This window comes from Haplochromis burtoni, unplaced genomic scaffold (genome assembly GCF_018398535.1).
Source record: "Haplochromis burtoni strain Fernald_Lab_line unplaced genomic scaffold, NCSU_Asbu1 Contig_225, whole genome shotgun sequence".
NCBI lineage: Eukaryota > Metazoa > Chordata > Actinopteri > Cichliformes > Cichlidae > Haplochromis > Haplochromis burtoni.
The window spans coordinates 30,609-38,781 of record NW_024582586.1 but is presented as its reverse complement, the minus strand read 5'-3'; positions in this window follow the sequence as shown (position 1 = coordinate 38,781).

Here is an 8,173-nt window from a genome sequence, read left to right as displayed (position 1 = left end):
AATCAGAGCTCAAAATAGTACACAGCACAATAAGAAACCTCAGCCCAGTGAGTCTAAAAGCGACAATTTTGACACAAACTGTAAGATGCAAAAATAAATAAATAAAAGACAAAAAGAAGTCTCACCCACCTGCTGTGAAGGGCGTCTGTTTGCAAGAGGAAGCCAATCGGGAGAGAGTTGGTTTAAAAGGATGGGAAAGAAGATAAAATGGTATGTTTCAGACAGAGGATCAACTTATTAACTGGGAATCATGCAAAGCTGCTCTAGCAGAGCCCAGGAAAAGAAATGTGGGGCAGGAAATCACTGCTGAGACTACAAAATATTAGCTTAATGGCTGCACCAAGCCTCCAGTTGTGCACATCCCCTGATGCTAGTAGTTATTCGACAGCAGAACTGTGGAAGAGGTGATTGGCTAGGGGGAAAAAAGCCCAGACAGTTGGAGCTCTGGTTAATTCTGCTCTTCAAAGGTTACTAAAGTCAATCCTCAAACACTCCCAACCATTTGTTGAATGCCTGTCCTTCAACAGGTTTTTACAGGAAGTCAAAAATGATGACTATTACTTCCTCAGGTCCAAAGGGTATTATTCAAAGACTTGAGCCATCGAACATTCAACATAACAGTATAGTTGTCATTTATTCATAATCTGCATACAAATTTAGTGAATTCTGAATGTTTCAAGTTTCTTTAAATTAATGGCAGCGTTTGTTTTCCCTGCAACATCTCCTGTTTCTAACGGGCTATATAGGAAAGCATCTGGAAACTGTAAAAAGACAAAACACAAAGAACAAGGATTTGTTCAGTTTTTAATCATTTCCCCCTTTCTTTACTAATAGGTACAGTGCGACTGTAGAAATCAGAGCCCAATTGAAACCAGAGACCCAGAGCCACTTCAAAGTAAAGTGCCTTCTAGGAACGCTTTAAAGGTCTGGCTTGGTCCAATGACCAGTTGGTCCCTCCGCTCTGTATGTTTGCATTCATTGGCTAAATGCAGCAGCGTTACGCAACGGACAATGGCAGCAGAAGCAGCTTGACGCTTCCCACTGAAATGGGTCAGCCGCACAAACACATGGACGTGCGCAGTGTTTTGAAAACACAGGAGAAGCGTGGCTGTTACATAAAAATTCCTCTGACCCTTGTTGGGAAACAGCCTTCCCAGATGTGGTGGAATCTGAGTCTCTCAGGGACATGGGAGGTCAGTTCAGAAAACACACACACCACTGTGGGCTTAATTGTCTCCAGTTGTAAGTTCAGTGTGCAGCATGTTAACACGTGACGTCTGACAGCCTAAAGTAACTTCAAAGCACTACCCTGGTCTGGGTGTGAACAGGAGACTTACGTGTAAAACGGGTGGGATGCCATGAATGGTTACGTCACAGACTCGACCTATCGTGCCACGAGAGTCTTGAAACCTGTGAAAGCTCCACAAAGTTCACAAAACTGAATCCGATCACATGGATTTAGGTCAGAGCATGCCGGTGTTAGTGTGTGTCCTTTCTTGCAGGGTACAGCGTGTGCACTCACAGCATGTTTTGCAGGTGATTCATTGTGTAAGTTTGTGTTTGTGGGTGTGTCCGTGTGGACAACTTGACTGTGGTTGGGTGGTCTAGGAGCTGTTGTTGACAGCCTGCTGGTTTTTTAATTGATATTCACCTCTGAGCTGAAATGCCACTGCTTCTCCAAACATAATAGAGCACAGAGATTTCGGTTTGGTGCAGAGAGGTGAAAATGGTGGCCAAGAAAGCAAAGACCTACATGAAATAATGCACAAGAGATGATTAGTTCTTTCTAGGAATAGCAGTGCGGTCCACCCCTCCAACACTTTGGACCAGATGGAAAAAGCTCAGCAGTACTGGATGATTTGGGCCTGTGCTACGCCAATGTTCACAGTGATCTTATTGTAAATTTTGAAAATTTGCTGGATTTTCCCAACTTCTGCTTCAGAGATTTTTATACTGCTATAATTTCTATTAGAAATCAAGAAAGGGAGATTTGCTTTTCACAAATTGGAATAGTACTCCTGGGCCATCACTAAAGGTTATATAAGAAAACAGATATGTGACACAAGCAATAAACCGAGATTTTTCCAGTCGGTGTGTCAGTGGTGGTCTTTTAACCCATTTCACAAAACTCAACAAATTGTAGTTAGAGAGAAGACAATGAAAGAGTCACTCACTATGCCAGAAAGCTGGAATTAGCTCTCCGATAGCAACTGTAAGCTTTTTCTAAACTTGAATTAGCAAAATGGGGGCTAAATACATAAGGAGCAATCAAAATTTATGGAACTCTACTGCTGAAAATCAAGCACCACCCCTTATTTGCATTTGGCCCCTATCACCTTCAAGCCTGGCTATTTGGCCGAGACAGAGAGCAAATATGTCAAAGTCTCTGGCTATGGCCCTGACACCAAACAGTAGTCTTCAGTGTAAAAATTCCCCCCTTGGTGTAAGACTGCCTTTACAGCATTCTACCATAATGTCCTGATACGTTCCGAGACCATTTCATCCAACTGACCTACACCAGCCTCATTCATTAGAACTGGCACCCTGTGACTTCATACTCTTCCCAAACTGAAATTCAAGCTGAAAAGTTGCCATCTTTAAATTTTTGAAGCAATCAGTGGTGCACTGAAAAGTGCAAGTGCAAGTTGTCTGAACAGAACACCCAAAAAAGTGAAATTTGAACAAACACATTCGTTAAATTTATTCTTATTGCGATGACGTGATACAGTCTAGCAAAAGTGTGGTCAGTTGCCTGGACTCACAAGATTACAATGTAACAAAAGTTCTGTATTAGGCTTTGTAATCATAGCTTTCCTTGTTGTTTGAAGTATGCAGTAACAGCTCGGTGGTGCGGCGGTTAGCAGTGTTGCCTCAAAGTAAGAAGGTGGACTCAAATCTCTCTGGGTATTCCTGCTTCCACCCACAGTTCAAAGACATGCAAGTGTGGTTCGATTAATTGATGATTCTAAATTGCCTATGAATGTGTTAATTAGACTCTACACTTTGTTGAATGCACCAAAGAACAACTCTTTAAATGAACTTAAAACAATCATGGAATGGATTTCCACATAATAAATGAGGTTCTATTTGCATTAAGTACTTTTGTTGGACTAACGTAATTTGCACGAGTTGAATTAACTCAATTAAATTAAGTTGGACTCACCTGCAGTAAATAAGTTGATTCATATGATGAAACTGAACTAAACTGAAAATATGATGGCATCACACAGCCACAGCACTTTTACGTTTTATGTGAATATTTAGTTTCAGCAGGTTTCTGATTAAGTTGAATAATTCCTGACCGTGTTATGGTTAAAAGCCTTCAACAAACCTCTCCCTGTAGCTATGTTAGCATGAAAACATTACCACATATTAATTTCCACTCAAATAAAACTTTAGACATTTTCCATAAAATGTATTCCATAAAATTTCCCAAACATAAGATGCAGAATGTCACTGCTTTCCAACACATATCTGGCACATTTCTCTGGGCTTCACTGTTGTTTTAAAAATAACCCTGGTTGTTGATATCATTTCAAGCCTCATTAATCCCCCAAAACCTTTATAATCATTAAATCTATTAGTTACAAAATAATTTTTTTCAGTCTTTTCTCCTCCTTGTGGGATTGGGATATAATCAGGCATCTACATTACAAACTTAAATCTTATTAAGAGCTTGGAACACCGTGCTTGGATTCAGAGATTTGGAGTTCGTCTTGATGTCGATAAGCCCACAACACGCACACACAGACATTCACAGACAAGTACATTTTAATTGTTTTATTAACAGTAAATCTATATCCAACACAAAACCTCCTTTGATCTCCACTTCAGGATTTAACATGGGAACATTGGTGCTAATTGGGTGAGGAATTGTACAAGCTCCATTTGTTTGGGTCAGTTTAAAGCAAAGTGTCACCATTAGGAAACTTCAATAGAGTATTATTGTACTTTTTTTGTTAATTAACACAGAAATTTGACTGTTTTGACTCGCTGTGAAAGAATTAACCGTGTTTTCAACCTAGATTATGTGACACATGATGGACATTATTCACAGCATGTACTGTATTCTCTGAGCGTGTTGATGTGTGTGCGCTGCCCCCACTCCCCTCCAAAGTCGCTTAGAGTGACTCAGAGATCAAAGTCAAAGCTGTAGATTAATCCACATAACAGGAGCTTTTCCACTAATAACAGAACATTCTTTTCATTCTGGCTGCCTGGTACATCAGTGCCAGCGAGCGTCGGCAGCAGCACCAGCGCACAGATATCATATCTGAGCTCTAATTTTAAAAACAACTACTAAATACCGTAGATCTTAACAATGGAGATTCTTCTGTTATGATTGGGAGATTTATAGGGGTAAACTGTCGGCCAAAGTGTGAGGGAAGCCACTCGATGTCCAAAGTTGAAGACAAATTGAAGTGTTTTTGGATTTTGTCTTGGTTGTATTTCTAAAGGGCACGCACTGCTAGCAAGTGTTGAACTCAAGTTTCAAAATGTCTCTTTAGCATTTGACGTGAAAGCAACAGAAGCTTCCACTTCTCTGTATGACAGTTGATTGAGTGCCTGGATAAAAATCAGCATTAACTGCATGAACTTCCAGTACTACCAAATTTATTTCAAATGCTTATCTCCCCGCCTGAAGCAGCCAGTCTCCACCGAAAAAGGAAAAATGATATTGCATGGGGCCTTGGCTATTGCCAGGCAGGTGTTTGGGTTGCACTGCTGTTTACTTGATTGCCATTCAATAACAAAAAAAGTGAGCATTTTTTCACAATAAATTAAAAAAAAGAAAGAAAACTAATGTTAGAAATCTTTCACATTGTTGATAATGTTTTCTCTGTATTAATGCAGGATCTTTACCTTACAATATGAAGTGCCCTGAGGCAATCATTGTTGTGATTTGGTGCTCTATTAATAGTGCACAATTAAATTGAACTGAAGTGCATTTATGATGGACACTAAAAAATGTTTTGTTATGATATGATACTTCCTTTCAGCCAGACTGAACAGAAGGACTCAATCAGAAGGCATTTAGTCTTTTTAGGCCAAGGGGATCGTGGTAACAAAGTATATTTTCAAGGCAAGCTGTAGACCTTTAGCTTCCGAGTTTTAAGCATCAAGAGGTTGTTGCGATCAGAGAAGCCCAGACTTCCCTGATCCCAACCACCTCCCCCAGTTCATCCAGTGGGACAGTGAACCATTTCAAAGGCATCTGAGAGATATAACGAGGAGGTATCCTAGTCAGATGCCTGAACCATCTCAGCTGGATCACCTTATCTTATTGCTAAGGGACAGCTCAGCCACCATTCGGAAAAAGCAAACATCTGCTGCTTGTATAGAGCATTTTACCCACAAGTTTAAACATCACAGCTAAGTGCAAGACACTGTGCTTTATGTTTAAGTAATGAACTGTTAGTTCTGATTATTATTATGATTTGTGATCTTCTGTTTGTTATATTCTTAGTCTTTGGATTAGGGTTTTCTGTGTTGCTTTCCCATGCCTCATCATGCCTGCATTGCCCCCAGCTGTGTCTCCATCCTGTTTCACATTTCCTAATCACCTCACTAGGTGATTAAGCCCTGTGTTTTTCCCTGCCTGTTGTTGTATCCTCCGCATTAGTTGTGTGTTTCTCGTGCGTCATGTTTGGTCAGGTTATGTCATGCAAGGTCATCAACTCCTAGTTCAGGTCATCCTTCCTAGTTTGAATTTTGGTTTTGTTTCTAGCGTTCATGTTTTGCGTGTCTTAGTCATTTTTTGCTAGTGAATAAAAACTGCCACCTTTAAGTTTAATACTCCATCTCAGAGTCCTGCATTTGGGTCCAATCCCCACCCGCCACACAGCTCACTGTGACAGACACTAAATGTAGCACAAACCAAATTTCAACTTTGAACCTAAAATCTAATTTTGTCCCTGACACTGGCTTCTGAAAAAAAGAACCAGCCAAAAAGTTCCTACTCAATCAAAATGTGGTCCCTAAAACTTAACTGGGTTCTCACTCTTGGAGTTTGAATAAGCAGTTCACAAGAAAGCTATAACGTGCAATCTGGCCATTTTGAACGGGCTCAATCAGAGACACATTCATTGTGTGCATCATAACAGCTGCCCTCTTTTCAAAACTAACTTAATTACTGCCTCTGTTTGACGTCTTTAGCAGAAAGCTAAAAAATGACCTTTGTTACACTCTGCAGACGGATACTGCATTAGCACTTTGAATCCATCCATCAATCTATTGTCCAATGCCATCCCCATCCTTATAGAAGTCTGCTGAGGGGTACAATTGCGGCATATGCTTACTAAATTCTCTAATCTGTTCAGTGGAATTTCAGAAACAAGAATGGGTGCAGTATAATAATCTAGTTAATGTTGTTCATTGTGGAGTGCCCTCTTTTCTTCTGCTTCAGCCTCTGTAGGCCACAGCAATTGAGTAAGCGGGGAACAGAAGTCCCGTTCTAAAAGGGGAATGTTCTTCCTGCATCGCTAAGTATTCACTTTTATGAGCACACCAGAACAAAACAGTACTTGAGCAATAATCATTTGAGGAATTTAATTTTGCCTCAGCTAAATCACTTGGAATGTTTGCATTGCACCTCCAAAACAGGGGTCTGTCCCGGCACCACAGATTTTCATTATGAGAAAGTGGAGGCTGGCAGGAAAAATTAGAGCTGTCAAGTGAAAGATAAACACAGCAACAAACACTCAGTGAGGACTGTAAATTAGTTTCTGAAGTAACAAACAAAAAGGTGTTTCACATTAATCTTTTCGCATTTGTCATCAAGTTCTCAGAGTGAGGATTTATCTGGATTACAACCTAAACTGCAATCAGATCTGAAATGTCCAGAGCACACTGTGAACTGCTGGGTAACTGCTGACATTGGATAAAAAATCAACATGTTACCACAGTTTGGATGGAACTTCTCATTTATACAACCCCTCAAACGGAGTCCTATAAATAAAGCAACTGCACTCCAATTGGTGCTTATCAGCTCTACTCCAACTCAACAAAAAAACGACAACAAAAACATACCATTGAAAATACTGCTGTGTAACTGCAGACTCTTTGATATATTAAACTACTGACTGTAAAACAGATTACATCAAACTTTTCTTAGGTTATGCAAAGATTTTCCTCTGTGCACCAAGCAGGCAGGCAGTTCCCTCCCATCATGCCCCGTCTCCCTCTTTAAGTATCAGCTATCTGCTGCCAAAAGCCTGACTGGATATTAATAGCAACACTCCCAGAATCTAAACCACATTTGTTTAGGTCAAGGCTGAGCTCAGTGTCCATTAAACAGAGTAATTCAAATGACTCTGGCAATGCAACGAGATAAACTAAACACATCTACGATGAGCTAACTGACTGAGATGGAAAAATCGATTGAGGACGTTAATCATTTTGAAACTGGTGGCAGTGAGTGCGAGCTAAGCATTCAGCAACTTGGAGCTGGACTATCCCAGCTGGAGTGAGGGGGATCTGTGAGTTCTGCTGCACAGCAATCAACTGAGCTTTCTGAGCAGTTTATTTTTAGCATTTATAAATATGCATTTGAATTCAAATGGCAGTGTTAGGTTTCATTACATTTGTCTTTTCTTTGGTGTTCACTTTAACAGACTTTTTCTGCAAGTGTCAGAACTCAAATAAGTGGAGGCGTCTACTTAAAACAGCGACATCTAGCGCACAACGCTGATTTTGGTGGAAGTTATCAGAGCTGTTAAGAATCTAAAGACCCATTGCTTGTCCACTCGGGTGACTCAGGATCAAACTGTTAGCTAGGGAGGAGGGTATTTTTCAGGGCATCTCTCCAGGTGCAGCACACACTGTGACACCCATAATCTAAGGTGTAGTACAGCACAGATTCCTGCTTTCACTGCAGCCCAGCAGCTCAGTTCGGAGCAAAAGATTATTGCTTTGTCTGTGCCCAGCAGGACTTTCCGTTAAAAGTGGTGAGGAAAGGTCAAGTAGGAGCAAATCTGAGGAGCATGATGTAACAAGTAAGACTGAGAGTGCGGCTGGGCGGCCGGTACCAAACCCTGCTGACAGAGTCCAGAACATTCTCTTTTAAAAGTCAAGCTTCATTTTTCTCAGAACGGCAGGAACAAAATCCAACAGGAAGGGGGGGAGGTGTGTGTGTGTGTGTGTGTGTGTGTGTGTGTGTGTGTGTGTGTGTGTG